Source organism: Triticum dicoccoides, chromosome 2B (assembly GCF_002162155.2).
Source record: "Triticum dicoccoides isolate Atlit2015 ecotype Zavitan chromosome 2B, WEW_v2.0, whole genome shotgun sequence".
NCBI lineage: Eukaryota > Viridiplantae > Streptophyta > Magnoliopsida > Poales > Poaceae > Triticum > Triticum dicoccoides.
The window spans coordinates 148,197,698-148,221,455 of NC_041383.1; positions in this window are offsets into that span (position 1 = coordinate 148,197,698).

Sequence of the window (23,758 nt, forward strand, 5' to 3'; positions counted from 1 at the left end):
AGTTTTTCACATATTGTTCTTTGCTAAGTTACTTTTTCATTGCCATTGTTACGATTACTACAAAACTGCTACTGTTACTTTTGCCACCATTACCGTTACTTCCATGCTACTTTTCTATTAAATAGTTTGTTGCAGTTATTAAGTCTTTTAGGTGTGGTTGAATTGACAACTCAGCTACTAACACTTGAGAATATTCTTTGGCTCCCCTTGTGCCGAATCAATAAATTTGGGTTGAATACTCCACCCTCGGAAACTGTTGCGATCCCCTATACTTGTGGGTTATCAAGACTATTTTCTGGTGCCGTTGCTGGGGAGCATAGCTCTATTCTTTGAGTCACTTGGGATTTATATCTGTTGATCACTATGAGGAACTTCAAAGATGAAAGAACTAAGATTTTCCCCTCAACTACGAGGGGAGGTAAGGAACTGCCATCTAGCTCTGCACTCGATTCACCTTCTGTTTTGAGTAAACTTGAGACACCTGCACCTGCTATTGATTCTGATATGTCGCATGTTATTGATGATGCCACTTCTGCTATGCATGATGCTTACGATGAAACTACTTCTATGCTTGATAATACTGTGCCATTAGGTGAATTTCTTGATGAACAACTTGCTAGGGTTAGAGAGAATGAAATTATTGAAACTGATAATATTGATGAAAGTGATGATGAAGATTCCCCCCTAGATATGAATTGCCTGATATACCTGAGGGTTATGTTATGGATGAAGGAACTGCTAGAGACCTTTTTGCTTGCAAAGATAGATATGATCTTAAGAAACTGTTAGCTAAGCTGAAAGAAAAGTCTCTGAATGCTAGAATGAAATATGACCCTGCTTTTGCTGCGTCACCTATCTGTATTTTTGATAAGGATTATGATTTCTCTGTCGATCCTGAGTTAATTACTTTGGTTGAATCTAATCCTTTTTATGGCTATGAATTTGAAATTGCTGTGTCACATCTTACTAAATTGAATGATATAGCCACCCTATTTACTCATGAGGAAAAAATTTCGCTATTACTATATCCTTAAGTTATTTCTGTTCTCATTAAAGGGTGATGCTAAAATATGGTTTAATTCTCTTGCTCCTGGTTGTGTGTGTAGTCCCCAGGATATGGTTTATTACTTCTCAGCAAAATATTTCCTCGCTCATAAGAAACAAGCTGCCTTAAGGGAAATATATAATTTTGTGCAATTTTAAGAAGAGAGTCTCCCACAAGCTTGGGGGAGGCTTCTCCAATTACTTAATGCTTTGCCTGATCATCCTCTCAAGAAAAATGAAATACTCCCTCTGTTCACTTTTATAAGACCTTGAAGACATTTACGGCAATGTATAAAATAGTCTATTTTGAGTTGTCTGAAATGACTTATAAAAGTGAACGAAGGGAGTACTTAATATCTTTTATAATGGACTAACCGATGCTTCCAAAGATCACCTGGATAGTTGTGCTGGTTGTGTTTTCAGGGAAAGAACTGTTGAGCAAGCTGAATTGCTATTGAATAATATATTGAGCAATGATAATGATTGGACGCTTCCTGAACCAACTCCTAAGCCAACTCCGAAGAAAAGGGGTATTCTATTTCTCAGTCCTAAAGATATGCAAGAAGCAAAGAAATCTATTAAAGAAAAAGGTATTAAAGCTGAAGATGTTAATAAGTTACCACCTATTGAACAAATACATGGTCTTGATAACCCGAAACAGGTAGTAAAGGTAAATTCTCTCTATAGATTTGATGAAGGTGATATCCCTTGTTATATGTCTGCTAGCCAATGCTTGGATGAGTTCGATAATTTTATTGTTAAACAAGAAAACTTCAATGCTTATGTTGGTAGACAATTGAAACATAATGCTTATATGATTGAACACTTGAGTGATTATATGTCTAGAGTTAAAGGTCACCTTAAGCTTATTAGTAAACATGCATCTATGGTTACCACTCAAGTAGAACAAGTACTTAAGGCACAAGATGATTTGCTCAATGAGTTAAATAATAAGAAAAATGATAATGCTGTTAGAGTTATGACTAGAGGTGGTAGAATGACTCAGGAACCTTTGTATCCTGAAGGCCATCCTAAAAGAGTTGAGAAAGATTCTCAGAGAACTAATGTTTATGCACCTAGTCCTTCTAAGAAGAAGAAAAAGAAAAATGATAGAACTTTTCATGCTTCTAGTGAACCTGTTATAGACCCACCCAAGAATCGCAATGATATTTCTATTTCTGATGCTGAAACACAATCTGGTAATGAACATGAACCTAGTGATAATGTTAATGATGATGTTCATGTTGATGCTCAACCTAGTAATAACAATGATGTAGAAATTGAACCTGTTGTTGATCTTGATAACCAACAATCAAAGAATCAACGTTATAATAAGAGAGACTTCATTGCTAGGAAACACGGTAAAGAAAGAGAACCATGGGTTCAGAAACCCATGCCTTTCCCTCCTAAGCCATCTAAGAAAAAGGATGATGAGGATTTTGAGCGCTTTGCTGAATTGATCAGACCTATCTTTTTGCGTATGCGTTTGACTGATATGCTTAAAATGAATCCTTATGCTAAGTATATGAAAGATATTGTTACAAATAAAAGAAAGATACCAGAAGCTTAAATTTCCACCATGCTTGGTAATTACACTTCTAAGGGTGGAATACCAAAGAAATTGGGAGATCCAGTAGTACCAACTATACCATGCTCCATTAAAAGAAACTATGTTAAAACTGCTTTATGTGATCTTGGAGATGGTGTTAGTGTTATGCCTCTCTCTTTATATCATATACTTGATTTGAATAAGTTGACACCTACTGCTCTTTGCAAATGGCCAATAAATCAACTGCTATACCTGTCGGTATTTGTGAGGATGTGCCTGTTGTGATTGCAAACGTTACTATTTTAACGGACTTTGTTATTCTTGATATTCCCGAGGATGATAGTATGTCGATTATCCTTGGTAGACCCTTTTTGAATACTGCAGGGGCTGTTATTGATTGCAACAAAGGCAATGTCACTTTTCATGTTAATGGTAATGAGCATACAATACACTTTATGAGGAAACAACCTGAAGTTCATAATATCAATTCTATTGGAAAAATTTTAACGATTACTATTGGAGGTTTTGAATTCCCTCTTCCTACTGTCAAAAAGAAATATGATATTCTTATTGTTGGGGAAATGCATATCCCCGTTGAGGTAACCTAGTGTTATTCGAAAATTCTCCGGTTTCTTGTTATTCGGAAGAAGTTTGTTAACAAGACTTGATCAACCTTGTTAGTGAATTCCTTTTGATGAGCATGCGATGGATGAAGTTAGAAAGCACAACCCTTTGTACCCTCCTTTTACTTTCTGTTATTTAGATTAAATAAAGCAAAAGTAGTATTGTCTGTTTTCTGAGTTATCCTTGCAATAATAAAAAAAATACCCCAAAAATAAAAGTTCTCCAAATGTCCTGAAAATGAAGTATGATTTTTTGTAGAATATTTAAGAATTTCTGGCACTCAGGACACACCAGGGGGACCCACCATTTGGCCACGAGGGCACAGGGCACGCCCACCCCGTGGGGCGTGCCCCCTGCCTCGTGGGCCCCACGTGGACCCCCTCCAATTAATTTAGCACCCACTCACTCCGTCTTCCTCCAGAAAAAATCCCGCCATAGCTCAAACCCGTGTTCTAGCTCATCTTGCTGCCATTTTCAATCTCCTTGCTCAAAGCTCCATTCACAAAACTGTTTCGGGGGATTATTCTGCGGTATGTGACTCCTCCAATGGTCCGATTAGTTTTTTGTTCTAGTGCTTTATTTATTGCAAAATTTTGCTGTTTAGGTGACCCTGTTCTTGAGCTTGCATGTCAAATTTATATGGTTAAAAGTAGTTTCAATGCATGATATAGCCTCTAGGCACTTGTGGGAGTAGTTGCTATCAATCTTGTTGAGTTTGGTTCACTTTTATTTTGAGTCACTAAAAAATTTAGAAATTTTTTAGAGAAAGAAAATGATGAAGAGATTGTTGAGGGGCTCCTCGAGCCGAAGCTCGAAGGATAAGTAGAATGAGGAGAATAAAAAGCCCAAGTACAATCTGGAGGTCCGACCGTGCGAATGGCCTTGTGATGCATTCTTGAGAGCCACCGAAATTTACGACGACTTTTATTACTTGGCTGAGAATGCATTCCCCACCGACTTCCTCCACGACCAGCGCGAACAATATCTCCTACTCACTAATATTTCGTGCAAAACTTTTACTTCCATGCTAAGAAATCACCACCTTCAGTGGAATTCCACTTATATGATGAGGTTAAGGAGATGTCACTCCATGATTTTTGCCGGGTCTGCAAGATACCCTTTTTGGGCAGCATCGAGGAACCACATCCTAGTGATGTGGGTGGATTTATTGATAGAATTGTTGTAGAGGAAACAAGGAAAGTTTCTGATGCAAGAACTACTAGTATACATTTTCCTGTTCTACGTTACTTTGCGATATTTGCTAGTAGATGCTTAATTGGTCGCGGGAATAGTGGAAACCTTAGTGCTCCTTACCTTGTTATTTTGTGCCATGTTTTGTGTCATGATACAACCTTCAATTTAGGCGCTATTGTTGCTAAATGGTTGAGTGTGAACCGTATAAAGGGCCCCATCTTCTGAGGCATCTTTGCTTCACGCCTTTCTAAACACTTTGAGATACCTATTAGGCATCATGAGAAAGAGGAAAAGTTGTTGCCCACTATTTTTCTAGATTATAAGAGTATGGTAGCACATGAATTTATTGTTAAAAATAAGAAGAAGATGCTTAAGTATAACTTGATATTTGATAAAACTCACTGTGGGACTATTACCTTGCCTGCACACTCTTTGTTTAACATACTTTCCGGCACGTACCTCATCTTGCCCGAGGCCATTTATGCATACTGGAATCTAACACAAGTTCCAGAGCCTAAGCCAGAGCCACTACTTGATCCCTATCGACAATCTGTTTATCAGTGGGATGTGGAGGAGATCGCTAACCAGTGGCACCCTGAGGACCCTCCTCAGTACACAAGAGAGAGTAGCTTCAATCAGTGGCCATAGACCAACCAAAAGCCTAAGCTTGGGGGAGTACGTATTTCTCACCGACATTACATTCATGTTCACACACTCATTCTAGTTGTCGGTGCTCATACTTTTTCATTGTACTATCCATGCTAGTTTATTTTCTTTTATTGCTTTCTTCTTATGTGTGTGAAAAACCTTAAGAAAAACCAAAAACATTAGTTGTAGCTTTTAGCTAGTTTACTTTCCATGCTTGTAGTAGTAGTATATTAAAAGAAAACCCAAAAAGATTTCTCGTTCTTCTTTTGGTTTTTGGGAGCTTTCTCGTGTACATAATTTTATTTCTTTTCTTTTCTTTGGGGGTCGAGAGGGGAAGACCACAATGAAAATGTTGAGTGGATCTCATATGCATTATTGTTGATCTAACCTAGAGCCCATATTACCTTGTCTTCTCCTTTGTATTAAATGCTTGCAGATTCCAGCTTAGTCCAATGCACCTGCATTATTATTATTATTCACACCGTTCGGTCGTGCGAGTGAAAGGCAATAATGACGATATATGATGGACTAATTGAGATGAGAGAAGCTGGTATGAACTCGACCTATCTTGTTTTTGTAAATATGATTAGTCCACCGTTCCTGATTCAGCCTATTATGGATGAAACATCTTTGCAATGACAATTAGAGATCATAGTTTCTCATGTCATGCTCAATTAGCCAGGAATTTATAATGGTTTACCTTGCATGCCAACATTCTATTAAAATGATTGTGATGTGGTATGATAGGGTGGTATCCTCCTTTGAATGATTTGAGTGGCTTGACTTGGCACATGTTCACGCATGTAGTTGAAACAAAATCAACATAGCCTCCACGATATTTATGTTCATGGTGATTTATATCCTACTCATGCTTGCACCCATTGTTGGTTAATCTCAATGCATGTTCATGACTGTTGTCGCTCTCTAGTTGGTCGCTTCCCAGTCTCTTTCTAGCCTTCACTTGTACTAAGAGGGAATACTGCTTGTGCATCCACTTCCATAAACCTCAAAGTTATTCCATATGAGTCCACCATACCTTACTATATGCGGTATTTACCTGTTATTCCAAGTAAATTTATATGTGTCCAACTCTAAACCTTCAAATGAAATTATGTTTTGTATGCTCGAATAGCTCATGTATCAACTAGGCCTGTCTATATCTTCCATGCTAGGTGGGTTATTCTCATGATGAGTGGACTCTGCTCATCATTCACGAGAAAATGGCCGGTAACCGGGATGCCCAGTCCCATGCTCAAATAAAATCAAAATAATTGCAAACAAAACTCCCCCAGCATTGTTGTTAGTTGGACGGCACCCATTGTTTCGGACAAGCCATGGATTGATGTTTGCTGGTGGTGGGGGAGTATAAACTTTACCATTCTGTTTGGGAACCGCCTATATTGTATGTAGCATGGAAGATACCGAGATCTCCCGGTTGTTATGTTGACAATGAAAGTATACAGCTCAAAATATTATTTATCTCTGTTTCAAAACTCGAGCTCTGGCACCTCTACAAATCCCTGCTTCCCTCTGCGAAGGGCCTATCTATTTACTTTTATGTTGAGTTATCATCCTCTTATTAAAAAGCACTAGTTGGAGAGCACCGTTGTCATTTGTATGCATTGCTATTAATTCATATTGAGTATGAATGGATCTCTTTTACCATGAATTACAATGTCTAGTTAGTCCTTGTTCTTCAGGGGTGCTCTGCATTTATGTTTTGCGATCTCAGAAAGGGCTAGCGAGATACCATCTTATTATATCATATTGTGATTGTTTTGAGAAAGTGTTGTCATCCGAGGTTTATTATTATTGCTCGCTAGTTGATTATGCCATTGATATGAGTAAACATGAGACCTAAATGTTATTGTGAATATGGTTAGTTCATGATCTTTGCTGAAAACTTGAATGCTGGCTTTACATATTTGCAACAACAAGACCAAACAGAGTTTGTAAAAGTTTTTCTTTATCACTTTCAGTTTGTCAACTGAATTGCTTGAGGACAAGCAAAGGTTTAAGCTTGGGGGAGTTGATACGTCTCCAACATATCTACTTTTCCAAACACTTTTGCCCTTGTTTTGGACTCTAACTTGCATGATTTCAAGGAAACTAACCCGGACTGACGCTGTTTTCAGCAAAACTGCCATGGTGTTATTTTTGTGCAAAAATAAAAGTTCTCCGAATGGCCTAAAAATGCACGGAGGCATGTTTTGGAATTAATAAAAAATATTGGCGAAAGAATCAGCATCACGGGGCCCACACCCTGTCCATGAGGGTGTAGGGCACGCTTGAGGGAGTCCTGGACTAAGGGGTCCTCGGGCGTCCGGGCTATGTGATGTGGGCCAGACTAATGGGTCGTGAAGATATGAGATTAAAGACCTTTCCCCGTGCCCGGATGGGGCTATCGTTTGCATGGGTGGCAAGCTTGGCATTCGGATCACGCACCTTCCTTTCTCTGTAAACCGACTCTGTACAACCGTAGCTCCCTCTGAAGTCTATATTAACTAGAGGGTTTAGTCCGTAGGACAATCACAATCATACATGCTAGACATCTAGGGTTTAGCCTTTATGATCTCGAGGTAGATCAACTCTTGTAACCCCTATACTCATCAGAGTCAATCAAACAGGAAGTAGGGTATTACCTCCATTAAGAGGGCCCGAACCTGGGTAAACATCGTGTCCCCTGCCTCCTTGTCACCTTCGTTCCTTAGACGCACAGTTTGGGACCCCCTACCCGAGATCTGCCGGTTTTGACACCGACATTGGTGCTTTCATTGAGAGGTCCACTGTGTCTTCACTAGAAGGCTCGATGGCTGCATCAATCATCCACAACAATACCGCCCTGAGGGAGACTTTTCTCCCCGGCCAAATCTTTGTATTTGGCGGCTTCCCACTGCGTGCCAATTCGACTGGCCATTTGGAGCAGATCAATAGCTACGCCCTTGGTCACCAGATAAATTTTGGAAACCAAAACTATGTCGCTGATATCCGAGGAGACTTGATCCTCCAAGGGTTCGTGGCCTCAACCACAACTCCGGCCTTAGATGCTGAACACCTCACCAAGTCCGAAGATGGGAGTTCAGAGCCCGCCGGACTCTCCGCAGCCATAGAGCTCAACACCGGAGATACAGAGGAGATTGTTTCACCGGCAGGACCGGAGTCATACCAGACTCCCTTCATCGGCACGAAGTCGGACTCATCCCCGAACACCAGATCCGAACCCTTGAGGTCTGTGTTACGCAAGCTCGGTCAGGGAACTCCTATCCCGCCCTACTCCATGGACTCTCACTTCCCTCTCCAAACCTCACTCTTAAACGAGGCACTGGACTTAATGCAATCTCTCGACATCACAGAAGGATCGCTGCCAAAGTACGCCCAGCCCACACTAGGGGCTGAGGGCGGGGAATTTTACGTCCCACCCACCACCCACTTTATAGCCACTGTCGATGACTTAACTGACATGCTCGATTACGCCTCCGAAGACATCGACGGTATGGACGCCGATGCCGAAGAGGAGCAAAGCCAGAACCCGCCGTTACCGGACCCTGGACGACCACTTCCTTGTATGATATATACATGTTGGACACACCCAAAGAGAATGACGCCGATGAAGGGAAGAATCTAGAGGACAAGCCTGCTGAAGCACCTCCGAAGCATCGATGTCAGTGGCGCAAATCAAAATCACGTCGCAAAAAAGACAGTAATACCGGCACCGGAGGTAATAACACCCCAGAGAACGCCGAAGACCAAGACACCCCGGTCGAGCCAACATCCGAACATGATGATTGGGAAGAGGGGCAAGTCAACCCCGATGATCCTATCGGGAACCAGGGCTTGGAGGATAGTAATTACCTACCAATCTCTAAAGAGGACGGGAGCCTTGGCGACGAAGATTTCATCATGCCAGAGGAACCCCTCGAGTAAGAATGCTTTAAGCACCGGCTAATAGCCACAACAAGAAGCCTGAAAAAGAAGCAGCAGGAACTTCAAGCCGATCAGGATTTACTCAATGACAGATGAACCAATGTCCTGGTAGCCGAGGAATAAGGCCTCGAGCACGCAACTAAGAGTTACCCAGAGCACAGGTTGCTCTCCCAATTCGACGACGAGGTCACAGAGCCTATACCGACAGCGCGTAATGCGGATGACGGGCCTGATCGACCACCTCGTGGCTGGGACAGAGCCACAACCCAAGCCGAACACCAGCCTGTGCCACCTCGCCCTAGAGGCAGAGAAACAGCGGCCGCTAGGTACACACACGACCTGCGACGGGACCTGGACAATAGAGCCTGTCATACCAGATCAATTTACGGATCAAGGGGGCGTGCGCCAATGCAAGAAGGCAACCATCAGGCCTGGCGCGATAAACACAACCTCACCCGGGCTGAAAACCACATACGGACTCCATCCGAACTACGTCATGACATCGCCCGATACAAAGGAGCCGTGCACCCCCAATGCTTCACCGGTGAGGTAATGGAGCACCAGTTCCTAGAAGGGTTTAAACCTATGAACATTGAATCATACGATGGCACAATAGATCCTGCAGTATGGATTGAAGACTTTCTTCTCCATATGCACATGGCCCACGGTGAAGACTTACATGCCATCAAGTACCTCCCCCTAAAACTCAAGGGACCAGCATGGCATTGGCTGAATAGCCTCCCAGAAAACTCTTTTGGAAGCTGGGAGGACTTGGAGGACACCTTTAGAGACAACTTCCAAGGAACCTATGTTCGGCCCCCGGACGCCGATGACCTTATTCACATAATCCAGCAACCCGGCGAATCAGCCCAGAAGCTCTAGACCAGGTTCTTCATTAAAAAGAACCAGATTGTGGATTGTCCGGACACCGAAGCCCTCCGGCCTTCAAACACAGCGTCCGAGATGAGTGGCTCGCTCGACACCTCGAGCAAGAGAAGCCGAAGTCCATGGCAGCCCTCAAAGCAGTTATGACCCGCTTTTGCATGGGGGAAGATAGCTGGCTAGCTCATCGAAGCAATAGCACCAGCGACCTAGGCACCTCTGAAGCCAGGGAGGGCAATGGCAAGCCACGACACGATAAACACAAGCGTGAAAACAATAAAAAAGACTTGACGGTCAACACCGGATTTAGTAGCTCCAAATATGGTCAGCAAAAAAAGCCATTCAAAGGAAATAAAGACGGTCCATCCATTTTGGACAGAATACTTGATCGACCTTGCCAGATTCATCGCACCCTCGATAAACCTGCCAATCACACCAATAGAAACTGTTGGGTCTTTAAACAGGCCGGCAAGCTCAACGCCAAACACAAGGGGAAATGGCCGCCCAACAAGGACGACGATGAAGAGCCTCGCCCACCGAACACAGGGGGGCAGAAGCAATTCCCCCCTAGGTCAAAACAGTGAATATGATCTATGTCACCACATCCCCAAACGGGAGCGCAAGCACGCATTAAGGGACGTCTACGCTATAGAGCTGGTCGCCCGAAAATTCGATAGAAAGGACCACCCGACCAGTATCCGTCATGGAGGATTGGTAGCTTTGGTCCTCGACCCAATCATCAACGGATTCCATCTACGCGAGTCCTCATGGACGGTGCCAGTAGACTTAACCTGCTCTACCAGGACACCGTCCGCAAAATGGGTATTGGTCCGTCAAGAATCAAGCCCACTAAAACTAACTTTAAAGGAGTGATACCTAGTGTAAAGACCCGTTGCTCGGGCTCAATAACATTGGAAGTTGTCTTCTGCTTGCCCAACAACTTTCGTAGTGAAGACTTGATCTTAGATATCGTACCCTTTTGAAGTGGCTATCAGGCACTGCTCGGGCGGACCACTTTTGCTCGATTCAACGCGGTGCCGCACTATGCTTATTTAAAGCTCAAGATGCTCGGTCCACGCGACATCATAACGGTCAACGGAAACACGAAACGCTCCCTCCGCACCAAGGAGCACACTGCGGCTCTCGCAGCCAAAGTCCAGAGCGGCCCCCTCAAGCCGCACACCTCATCGACCATTAAGCCACCGGACTTTGCTAAAAAAACCGGCCAGTCCCGCAAGCTGACGGCTCGGTACTTCTGGAGCTGGACTAGTAGTTTCGCCTCCGTAGATCGCCACACACAACCACGGAATTCGTACCGCGCATGCATCACTACGCATTGAAAATACCTTGGGCATCAACAGGGGCACAATACGAATAGGTCTATAGTATGGTTCGACCCTGCATGACCTTCCACCTTTCTTTGATTATTTTTTTCTCCTACCATAGGTGCACTTGAACCTATATATCCTACGGACTTACAAGGACTCTCTTTGAGCCCGGTTTCGTACGGATAAGAAGATCGTTCCCTTCAAGGAACCCCTCTCTACAAGGCGAAAGCGGCACAGACGTGCGACAACATATCCAAATAACTCTTTGGACCAAACCTTATTTAAAGGACCTGTACTAAGCTTTTCTCATTATTATTAGACCCCTGGCATGTAAAATGACTTTTGTGTTTATGGTACCCTCTGTAAGATCACCTTTTGATGTATCAAATCAGATCCTAGTAGGGACAATCTGTCGGTATCAACTTTATTCATAAAACTAAATTATGTCTCCCCAGTTGTCTCACTCACATATCCCAACACCAATTGCTAGGGGCTCTATATAGCCACATATGTGACGCTAAACAAAAGCCCGAAAAACTTTGTAGCACACTTTGGCGTCCCAAACTTGGCATTACATGGATTGGCTCCGAATAATGTCTTCAGTCAGTAGTTGGGTTGCCCGACTCCTGTGTTTGCTACCTTATGTTCCGTTTGTTCGGCTAGGGTAGTAAAGCGAGAACTACTGCGATTGTGTTTCTGGTTCGTCCGGTCAAGCACCTCAGTAGAGAAATCTGAAAACTGATTGTCTTGATGCGGCGAGAGCTGGTCAGCAGCTCGGTGACTTACTAAATCTTTAACGATTTTTCCGTATTAAATGAAGGAATGTTTTTTCAGTCATATGCATACGCATTCGGATAGTAGCATACGTACCAGGGGCTATTTCATAGCCCCATCGTCAAACTCCTATGGCTAAGTGAGAGCGGTAAAGCCGTATAGTCCGACTGCCTGGTTCGCCGCACTGACACCTTCGTCACGGACCAAGATGTTGGGTCAAGAGAGCTCATGTGCTATTCCGAACACCCCCATAGCATCTACATGGGGGCCCAAGCCGACGACTGGAAAACTCTTAGGCATACAAGAACGATCGCACAAGAGGAAAGAAAACTTCATATAATGGCACAAATATATTACAAAACCTTAATATAATAAATACGTCCGGGTCGTTCGGATACATTCATTCGAATATAATGTCCTTCGAGCATTGACCCTCTATCAAGCGAGCACCCTTTAAGACATCGTGTAAATAACGCTCTGACGTGCGGTGGTCCTTGCCTTCGGGGGGACCCTCAACTGCGATACGGCGGCCTTTATCTTCGCCCAGTGCACCTTGACGCGGGCGAAGGCCATCCGCGCACCTTCTATGCACATCGACCGCTTGATTGCGTCGATACGGGGCACGACATCGAGGAATCGCCGCACCAGGCCAAACTGCTCGGAACGGGTTCGACCGGCCACAGCTGAAGTATAACCTCCTTCATGGCCGCTCCGGACATCTTATGCAACTCGGGCCACTACGCCATCTTGACGTTTAGCAGCGTCAAACGCTCATGCGTCGCAAATTGTGACCAGAACAGCTTCTCTGTTGCATGCCCCTCCTGGGCTCGGTAGAATTGTGCAACGTCAGCGGCGCTCTTCGGAAGATCCGCGAAGGCTTTTGGAGAACTACATAGTTGATTAAGTAAGGCGTACCATTGATTGCCAAACTTAGACTGTAAAAGAAAGGGCTTACCAGCCGCTATCTGTCCGGCCTGTCGGAGCTCCTCACGAGCCGCTCGGGATTCGGACCTTGCCTCTTGGGCGTCCTGAAGGGCCTTGGTGAGTTCGGCTGCCTTAGCTTTATTCTCTTCCTCGAGGAGCTCGCACTTGCGAGTTGCGTCCTTGAGCTCTTGCTCAACCTTGGATACCCGCTTCTTGAACTGGCGCTGGGTGGCCTGTTCGGCCTTCAAATCGGTGGTCACTTTATCAACGGTCGCCTCGCTCACACTCGCCTGCTCCTTCGCGCGGGCAAGGTCACTCCTAAGGGTCCTGACCTCAGCAGTGCCATCTGCAATTATGCATATAGCAGCGCATAAATCTTCAACGTAGCATTTGCAAACTAATTTAATTGTGTATGGAGCACTTGAAACATACCTTGCGCCTCGCCGAGCAGCTTGTTAATCCGGACATTATCCTCATCGACCAGCTGTAGTTTCCGCTTCAGTTCGGAAACTTTGGCGGCCTGAGCGGTTGCCACTAACAGTGAAGCCTGATATTTTTCAAAAAAGATAAGTATGTTATTTCTTGCGGATACCTATAGACCCTCTGTTCGCCCTCCTTCGTCGGCCAAGCAGAGTCTCAGGGGCTACTATCTATATACAGGCAGATTTTTTATGGAAAGCATTACATTGCATACCTCGAAGCCTGTTAGTAGGCTCGTGAAGGCTTCATTCAGTCCAGTCTTAGCGGACTGAACCTTTTCAACCACCGTACCCATCAAGGTACGGTGCTCCTCTAAGACAGATGCACATTGTAGAGCATCCATTAGCATGTTCGACGCCTCTACATTAGTAGAGGTCACCGCCGGAATAGCCGTCTCCCCTCCTGCAGAGGGGGCTGCTGACCTGATTCTGGAACCATTTGGGTCTCCGGAACGGTATCCGGCCGAGGGTCGGATGATCCTGGACCCCCGTTGCCGGTCTCCATGGGGGTTGCGCCCCCCAATGTTCTCGGCAGCCTCTGGCGCCGCCTTGGTCCCCTCCCGCACTTCTCCGGAGCCCAGAGAAATCCTTTGGGACGACCTCGGGATCATCCGCCCTAGTAGGCGGGGAAGCTTATGGAGGCGTCTCGCTCTCCATCTTCTCCGGCGAAAGATCCCCCGATGACAATGATTCTTGAGGAATGTCATGAGCCGGGCTGAAATATGAAATTTGATATTATTCTTATAATCTATAAAGAGATTAGATACAAGGCATCATAAGGTACTCACGATTTAGCAAGGGGCTTGGTTCGGGGGCGATGCTTGGGAATTTCCTCGATGCCCGAATCCGAGTCATCCGAGAGGGATATCCTTCCCCTCTTGGACGCCCCTCCTCCGAATCTACGGAGGCTGCCCTCTTTTTCCATTTGGGAGGAGGGTTCTCTGCCTCTTCTTCTTCCTCGTGAGAGGAAGGAGCTTCGGTTCCTCCGGACATGGCGCCCGAAGTTTCTGCGTGACGATGCCATCTTCGGCCTCCCTAGTCTTCTTCTTCTTGTCCTTCTTTGCCGGCGCCTGGTAGGGCGCCGGGACCAGCATTTTTATTAACAGAGGCTTCGCCGGGTTTTTGGGGAGCGGGGCCGGACAATTAATCCGCTCTGCTTTCTTTATCCAGTCCTATTTAGGAGATGGAATTATCAGGACCCCACCCTAAGGTTGACAAGCTGGGTAATGTTCAATACTTACTGGGGATGCCGGATTGTTGTAGTCGAGGTCGGTGTCATCGAACGTCCTTGGCCAAATCTTATGCTTCTTAAAGAGCAGCTTCTAGATCCCTTTGTGAGTCATACCGAAGAAGTGCTACAGGGTCCATGGCCCCTCCGGATTGAACTCCCACATTTTAAGAGGCCGTCGTTGGCAAGGGAGAGCTCGGGGGATGAGCATTACCAAAATCACATCAACAAGGGTGATGTCCTTTTTTATCATGCTCTTGATGCACTTCTGTAGTGTCGACACTTTGTCAGGGGATACCCAATCTAGACCCTTGTTGGTCGAGGATGCGAGCCGCAGAGGAGGTCCAGATCTGAAAGCAGGAGCAGCAGCCCACTTGGTGCCGCGGGGTTCGGTGATATAGAACCACTCCTGCTGCCACACCTTGCCAGTATCCACAAATCTCCCTTTGGGCAAGGTAACATGGTTGAGCTTGCTCAACATGGCGCCGCCGCACTTGGCGTGTTGGCCTTCAACCACCTTCGGCTTCACATTAAAAACATTGAGCCATAAGCCAAAGTATGAAGGGACGCGGAGAAATACCTCACACACGACGATAAACGCCGAGATGTGGAGGAAGGAATTCGGGGCTAGATCATGGAAATCCAACCCGTAGTAGTACATGAGGCCTTGGACGAAGGGGTGAAGGGCGAACCCAAGTCCTCAGAGGAAGTGGGGGTATAAAAACCACCCTTTCGCCGGGCTCCGGGGTGGGGATGACCTGCTCTGGGGTTGGAAGTCTGTGTTGGATCTCCACCATCAAGTACCTCGCCTCACGCAGATCCTGGATGTTCTTCTCCGTTATGGAGCAGGCCATCCACTTGTCCTAAAAGCCGGATCCGACCATTACTGGAGAAGTTGGGAAAAAGGGAAAGTTTAGAACTTGGGCGCTGGAGCTTGGGGGATTGAAAGGCAGAGGAAGAAGAAGGCGTGAGGTAAATAGATGGGTATTTGTCCTCTTATAGATGCTTCGAATATCAAGCGCCCCCTCATAAGCCTTAAATCTCGCCTATTCCCAAGGGGACATGTGAACGGCATGGTTTGATTACCCAAAACCCCTATTGATGAGAATCCCGTGATAAGGGGACATGATCTCTTCTTTGACAAGATGTGTCAATGACCGTGCCTCGAAATGCGAAATAGGGCTGTAAACAGTCCAGGATAGTAATAAGTCCAGAACATAACATCTCGCCAAAAAAGTTGCCTGTGGACGTGACCTATTTTACGTATTGTTGCCTTTTACAGCTTAGGGTTGTATGCATTAAGCAGGGCCGAATACCGCTCTTGTGTGTGGAAAGCTGCGTTGGAGTATTCAAAGAGGGAACATGCCTTGCAATGCTGAAGACAATCTGCACGCCGGATGCATCATCATTGAAGCCTAGTTCAGGGGCTACTGAGGGAGTCCTGGACTAAGGGGTCCTCGGGCGTCCGGGCTATGTGATATGGGCTGGACTAATGGGTTGTGAAGATATGAGATTAAAGACCTTTCCCCGTGTCTGGATGGGGCTCTATTTTGCATCGCTGGCAAGCTTGGCGTTCGTATCATGCACCTTCCTCTCTCTGTAAACCGACTCTGTACAACCCTAGGTCCCTCCGTGTCTATATAAACCGGAGGTTTTAGTCCATAGGACAATCACAATCATACAAGCTAGACATCTAGGGTTTAGCCATTACGATCTTGAGGTAGATCAAATCTTGTAACCCCTATACTCATCAAAGTCAATCAAGCAGGAAGTAAGGTATTACCTCCATTAAGAGGGACCGAACCTGGGTAAACATCGTCTCCCTTGCCTCCTTGTTACCTTCGATCATTAGACGCACAGTTCGGGACCCCATACCCGAGATATGCTGGTTTTGACACCGACAGCGCCCCCTGGGGCGCGCCTCCTGCCTCGTGGCCCCCCTGGGACTCCACCAACCTCAACCCCAACTCCATATATTCACTTTGGCGGAGAAAAAAATCAGAGAGAAGGATTTATCGCATTTTACGATATGGAGCCACCACCAAGCCCTAATCTTCCTCGAGAGGGCTGATCTGAAGTTCGTTTGGGGCTCCAGAGAGGGGAATCCGTCGCCGTCGTCATCACAACCATCCTCCATCACCAATTTCATAATGCTCACCACTGTGCATGAGTAATCCCCTCGTCGGCTTGCTGGACGGTGATGGGTTGGATGAGATTTACCATGTAATCGAGTTAGTTTTGTTAGGGTTTGATCCCTAATTTCCATTATGTCCTAAGATTGATGTTGCTATGACTTTGCTGTGCTTAATGCTTGCACTAGGGACCGAGTGCCATGATTTCAGATCTGAACCTATTATGTTTTCATGAATATATGTGAGTTCTTGATCCTATCTTGCAAGTCAATAGTCACCTACTATGTGTTATGATCCGGCAACCCCGAAGTGACAATAATCTGGACCACTCCTGGTGATGACCATAGTTTGAGGAGTTCATGTATTCACTAAGTGTTAATGCTTTGGTCCGGTACTCTATTAAAAGGAGGCCTTAATATCCCTTAGTTTCCAATAGGACCCCGTTGCTACGAGAGGGTAGGACAAATGATGTCATGCAAGTTCTTTTCCATAAGCACGTATGACTATATTCGGAATACATGCCTACATTACATTGATTAACTAGAGCTAGTTCCGTGTCATCCTATGTTATAATTTTTTCATGAGGAATCGCATCCGACATAATTATCCATCATTGATCCATTGCTGTAGCGACAAGACCTCAAACAGTCTGATCTCTGTGCATCAGTGTCATCCCTAGATCGGTAATGCTGACACGCACAGTACTTGAGGATTTATAACAGAGTAGCAATCACACACTTATTACATCGAATGTCTCAAAAGAGAACTTATTACACTAAATATGGCTTAAGGCGATCTAACAACGATAACAGTGGAAGGCTTGGAAGATAAAGTGAGTCCATCAACTCCAACGGCATAGCTGAGTGAAAGATCACGACCTAAGGCACCTTATTCGTCGTCTAAAAAGTCTGCAACATGAATGTTACAGCCCAAAAACGGGTCAGCACATGGAATATGCTGGCAATGTAACACATAGAGTAATGAACAGAATAATTGCTACCACTACATGCAATATGGCTGGTGGAAAGCTCTATGGTTACATTTTTACATAAAGCCAATTTTTCCCTACAACAAAGGATTAAATTTATTTAACTATCATGGTGGTTGTTAAACATTGAGAAGGTTCACCGAACTCAATCCCAATTAAGCATCATTATTAAAGCCAATCAAATTATATTAAGAGTGATGAGATCAACATGATAATCCAAGAACCAGATACTCAAGATGTCCATAACCGGGGACACGGCTAACCATGATTAGTTTGTACACTCTGCAGAGGTTTGCGCACTTTTCCCCACAAGACTCGATCTCCTCCGTTGGATTTCTCGCACAACATGGTGTTTGAGAAACGTATGACCGAGACACGGTCTTTCAGAAACAATCACTCTTTACTCTCGATGGACAGTTACACCTACTTTCCCCTACATCTACTAGCCCACCACTGAAAGAGGTCATGCAACTAAATCAACTATGCTAGAGCCCATAATAGCTTGTGGCTGCACATGGAAGTTTCTAGCATGAATAATCTTATGATCCCTTTGAGCCTGTGTGGCGGTCCATAGGAAAATCACACGGTAACCCCGGGATTTCCAAAAAAACAGGCAACACTGGGTTCCCCAGGTGCCTCAATCCACCCAGATGTGTATTTAATTAGCCACCTTAAGTTAACCATTAATTAACAATACTCACATCTTTCATGGATACACTCACCCAATCCACGTCTAGTAGCATAGCATAGCAACATAAGCAAAACGTAGAAGTAAATCCCAAAGGTTTGATAATAAACAGGTGAATAGGTACTACCTCATCTACTTCCCAAAACCCACATCTTAATCAAATCCTAATCATGCAATGTTTGAGGATTGATCTAATGTAATAAAACTGGGTAGTAAAGAGGTATTATCAAAGTGTTACTTGCCTTGCCGATGATCCGCAAAACCTAGAGACTCGTAGTAGCACACTTCGCACTCCGGGTACTCTAACAAACAAGCATACAATAAGCACTCAACTAGAAGCACAGGTAAAACTCAAATAAGAAAAACTAACCAGAAGCTTCAACTTAAGAACTCCGGTTGGCAAAAAGAATCAAATCAAACGAAGCAACAAAACTCAAACTGCAAAAGAAACAAGATCCGATTACTAATCTGGACTTAGGTCAAATTTTATAGTACCAAAATCTTGTTCAAGTTTGTTAAACAGAAAGAGGGCTTCGAAACGAAGATCTAGGCGCTCAAATCGCCTGATTCCGATAAACGAGCGAAAACATAAACTAAAACTAAAATCAGGGTAGAAATCACGAAAATAATCGCGGAAAAACCCTGGAAAAAGAAAACTGACGAACAGGCTAACGAACGAACGTTCATAGTCTGTGGCTAACGGATGAACAACGTTCGTTAAAACGAATGAACGAGCGGACGCTCGCTAAATAACTAAACCGAAAAAACTAAAACTGCTCTAAAAAACTAGATTTAGTTTTTTTTTGAAAAATCGGGGTTATTACCTAAAAACCGAAACAAAACGGCGGCAGATCGGATCGGGACCTCAGCCTCCGGCGGTGTCTCCGGCGGGGCGGGGTGCTGCGGGGCAACGGCAGCAAGCGGCGATGGCAGCTGCGCGGGGCACGGCGGCAAGCGGCGGCTGCGGCTGCTACTGTGGAGGCGGGGCGAGGCGGGGCTGAGGGCGGCGGCGGGCGTGGCATATAAGAGGGTGGGGCGGGGTCGGCTTGGATGAGGGGGCAAGCCGCGGCAGTGGGGGAGTCCCGGACTCCGGCGAAGTCCGGCTCGGCCACAGGTGCGGGCACGAGCGCGAGGGAGGCGGCGGGCGCTAGCGGGCTTGGCCCGGCTCGGCTGGGCCGCCGGCCCAGTCGGGTGAGGACTCTTTTTTTTAATTGATTCCTCCAAAAGTTAAATAAATCCTAGAAAATAAAATAAAAATCTAAAAATGCCAAAACAAATTTTCATCGCCTAAATAAAATATTTAGAACGAGATGAACATTTTATTGGCCTAAAAATGCAGTTTTGAAAACATGCAATTTTTCTAATTGAAATAAAATTCCAATAAAACTTCCAAATAAAAAAACTTATTTGATTTTAATATTTTCCCCCTACTATTTTGTTTATTTTGGGAAAGTCATTTTATTCCCTCTCTTTTATTTTGCAAACAAAATATACTGCGAGAAAAATAATTAAAACCAAACGATCCTCTTTTTCAAAATTTGAGAAAACTCAAATATGAAAATAACGAAATCATCAACTCTCTCCGCGGGTCCTTGAGTTGCGTAGAATTTCGAGAATGAACCAAAATGCAAGAAATTATGATATGCAATGATGATCGAAAATATAACATGCCAAATTGAAATTTTGGGATGTTACAAACCTACCCCCCTTAAGATGAATCTCACCCACGAGATTCGGGTTGGTTAGAAAATAGGTGAGGGTGGTCCTTCCGTAGGTCTTCCTCTCTTTCCCAGGTGGATTCATCTTCGGTATGGTGACTCCACTCAACTTTGTAGAACTTGATAACCTTGCTGCGTGTGACTCGGCTGGCAAACTCGAGGATCTTGACGGGTGTCTCGTCATAGGTCAAACCGCCATCCAACTGAATTTCTTCTAGTGGCATTGTATCTCTTAGAGGAATATCGGCCATCTCAGCATGGCACTTCTTCAACTGGGAAACATGGAACACATCGTGAACTCCTAACAATCCTTCAGGCAATTCCAATTTGTAAGCAACTTCGCCCATATGCTCCAAAACTTTGTATAGTCCCACAAAACATGGTGCTAACTTTCCCTTGACTCCAAAACTCTTAACTCCTCAAAGCGGGGACACACATAGATATACTTTGTCTCCGACTTCGTAAACTGTCTCCTCACGTTTTGAATCTGCATAGCTCTTCTGCCTGGACTGGGCTACTTTGAGTCTATCGCGGATCAACTTAACCTTCTCTTTAGACTCTTTGATCAAATCTGGTCCAGACAACTGACAGTCTCCAACTTCGTCCCATAACAACGGTGTCCTGCACCTCCTTCCGTACAAGGCTTCGAAAGGGGCCATCTACAAACTAGCTTGATAGCTGTTATTGTTGGAGAACTCTGCATATGGTAAATTGTCGTCCCAACTACATCCATAGTCTGGAGCACAAACTCTCAACATGTCCTCCAGAATCTGATTGACTCTCTCAGTCTGTCCATCTGTCTGCGGGTGAAAGGCTGTACTGAACTCTAGCCTGGTACCCAAAGTTTCATGCCACTGATTCCAGAACTTTGAGGTAAATTGGGTTCGTCTATCTGGTACAATGGTCCTCGGAACTCCATGCAGACATACGATCCTGGTCATATATATCTTTGCCAACTTAGCACTAGTGTAAGTGGTCTTCACTGGGATGAAATGAGCTACTTTTGTCAAACGATCGACTGCAACCCATATCGAGTCATAGCCTGAACGAGTCCTGGGCAATCCCGTAATAAAATCCATGCCTAGCTTATCCCACTTCCATTCGGGTATCGGCAATGGCTGCAGCAATCATGCTGGCTTCTAATGCTCTGCCTTCACTCTCTGACAAACATCACAAATTGCTACATACTCCGCAATATCCTTCTTCATTCTGGTCCACCAGAAACTGTCCTTCAAATCCAGATACGTCTTGGTGTTTCCTGGATGAATCAAATACGACGAATCATGGGCCTCCTGCAAAATCAACTTCCTGATCTCTGGGTCATTAGGCACATATACACGGTCCTCAAACCATAAGGTATCGTGTTCATCCTCACGAAATCCCTTAGCTTTTCCTTTGCTCATTCTTTCCTTTATCTCGACGATCTCCTTGTTAGACTTCTGAGCTTCTTTGATCTTATCCATCAATGTAGAATGAATCTCCAATGCTGCTACTTAGCCTCTCGGAACTATTTCCAAACATAGCTCGCGAAGATTCTCTGGTAACTCCTTGGGTAACTCTCCGGTCAAGAGTGTATTGACATGGCTCTTGCGACTCAATGCATCAGCTACTATGTTAGCCTTTCCGGGGTGATAATGCAACTTCCTATCATAATCTTTGATGAGCTCCAACCATCTCCTTTGCCTGAGATTTAACTCCTTTTGCATGAAGATATACTTCAAACTCTTGTGATCCGTGTACACCTCACAGTGGTTTCCCATGAGAAAATGTCTCCACGTCTTCAAGGCATGCACTACGGCTGCTAATTAAAAATCGTGTGTAGCATAATTTAGCTCATGGGGTTTAATCTGTCGGGAGGCATATGAAACAACTCTTCCATCCTGCATAAGCACTGCTCCAAGTCCTCGACGTGAAGCGTCGCAATACACCTGATAATCCTTCAGTTGATCTGGAAGGATCAACACTGGAGCCGTAACCAAATGTTTCTTGAACTCCTAAAAATTAGCCTCACATTCCTCAGTCCATTTGAACTTGGTATCCTTCTCCAGCAACTCCTTCATGGGCTTTTCAATCTTTGAGAAATTCCCAATGAACCTCCTGTAGTATCCTGCGAGTCCCAGAAAACTCCGGATCTCTCCAACTGACGTGGGTGCTTCCCAATTTGTCACGGTGACAACCTTGGTGGGGTCTACTGCTATTACTTCTCTGGATATAACATGTCCGAGGAATCCAACTTCCTTCAACCAAAATTCACACTTGCTGAACTTGGCATATAGCTGATGTTCTCTGAGCTATCCAAGTACCAAACGCAAATGCTCCTTATGCTCCTCTTCATTCTTTGAGTAAACAAGAATATCGTCAATGAACACCACGATGAACTTATCCAAGAACTCCATAAATACTTTGTTCATCATGTTCATGAAATAGGCAAGCGCGTTAGTAAGGCCAAATGACATAACAGCATACTCATATAGCCCATACCTTGTGGTAAAAGTTGTCTTAGGTATATCTTGCTCACGAATCTTCAGCTGGTGGTATCCTAGTTGTAGATCGATCTTGGAAAATACTTTAGCTCCTTGCAACTGGTCAAACAAATCATTGATCTTCGGCAGCGGGTACTTGTTCTTGATCGTCACTTCATTCAATCCATGATAATCAACGACCATCCTCAATGATCCATCCTTCTTCTCCACTAGAAGCACTGGTGATCCCCAAGGTGATGAACTTGGGCGAATATAGCCTTTATCTAGTAACTCCTTAATCTGCTTTTTAATTTCCTCCAAATCCTTTGCGAGCATCATGTACGGTCTCTTAGATATTGGCCCTGTGCCTGGCAAAAGCTCAATCAAAAACTCAATGTCTCTATCCGGTGGCATACCTGGCAACTCCTCCAGAAATACATCAGGGAAATCCTTCACCACTAGTACTTCCTCCTGTACAACTCCTGATAAGGAATTCACTTGAGTCCTCTTCGGTATATACCTGGATACATATCTAATCCTTCTTCCTTCTAGGGTGGTGAGTAAAATCGACTTACTGGCGCAATCAATGTTTCCTCCATACATAGATAGCCAATCCATACCCAGAATCACATCCAATCCTTGTGACACCAGAATTATCAGATCCGAGGGGAAAACATGCCTACCTATGGTCAATGGCATCTAAAAACATCCTTGACTTGCCATATGTTCCGCTCCCGGTGAACTTACTAACATAGGTGTTCTAAGGACTTTGGTGGGAAACTTATACTTATCCACAAATCCCCTTGATATGTATGAATGCTATGCACCATTATCAAAAAGAACGATTGCAGTAAATGTCTTAACCAAAAACTTACCTATTACTGCGTCCGGCTGTGCTTCAACCTCCTCCACGCTAACGTGGTTCACTTGTTTCCTGTTAAAAGGGTTGGGCTTCTTCCCATAGCTTCCATTGCCATTTCCACTCTTAGCTTCAGGACATTCATTGGCATAATGTCCAGTGTTCTGGCATTTGTAGCAAGTAATATGACTTAAATCTTTCTTGGCGGGCGTTGCTGGGTTGGAACGATTCTGACCGTTGCTTCCTCCATTTCCATTCCTATTCTTGGGGCCACTATGGTTATGCAGAATCCCTCCATTGGAATTTTGACCTC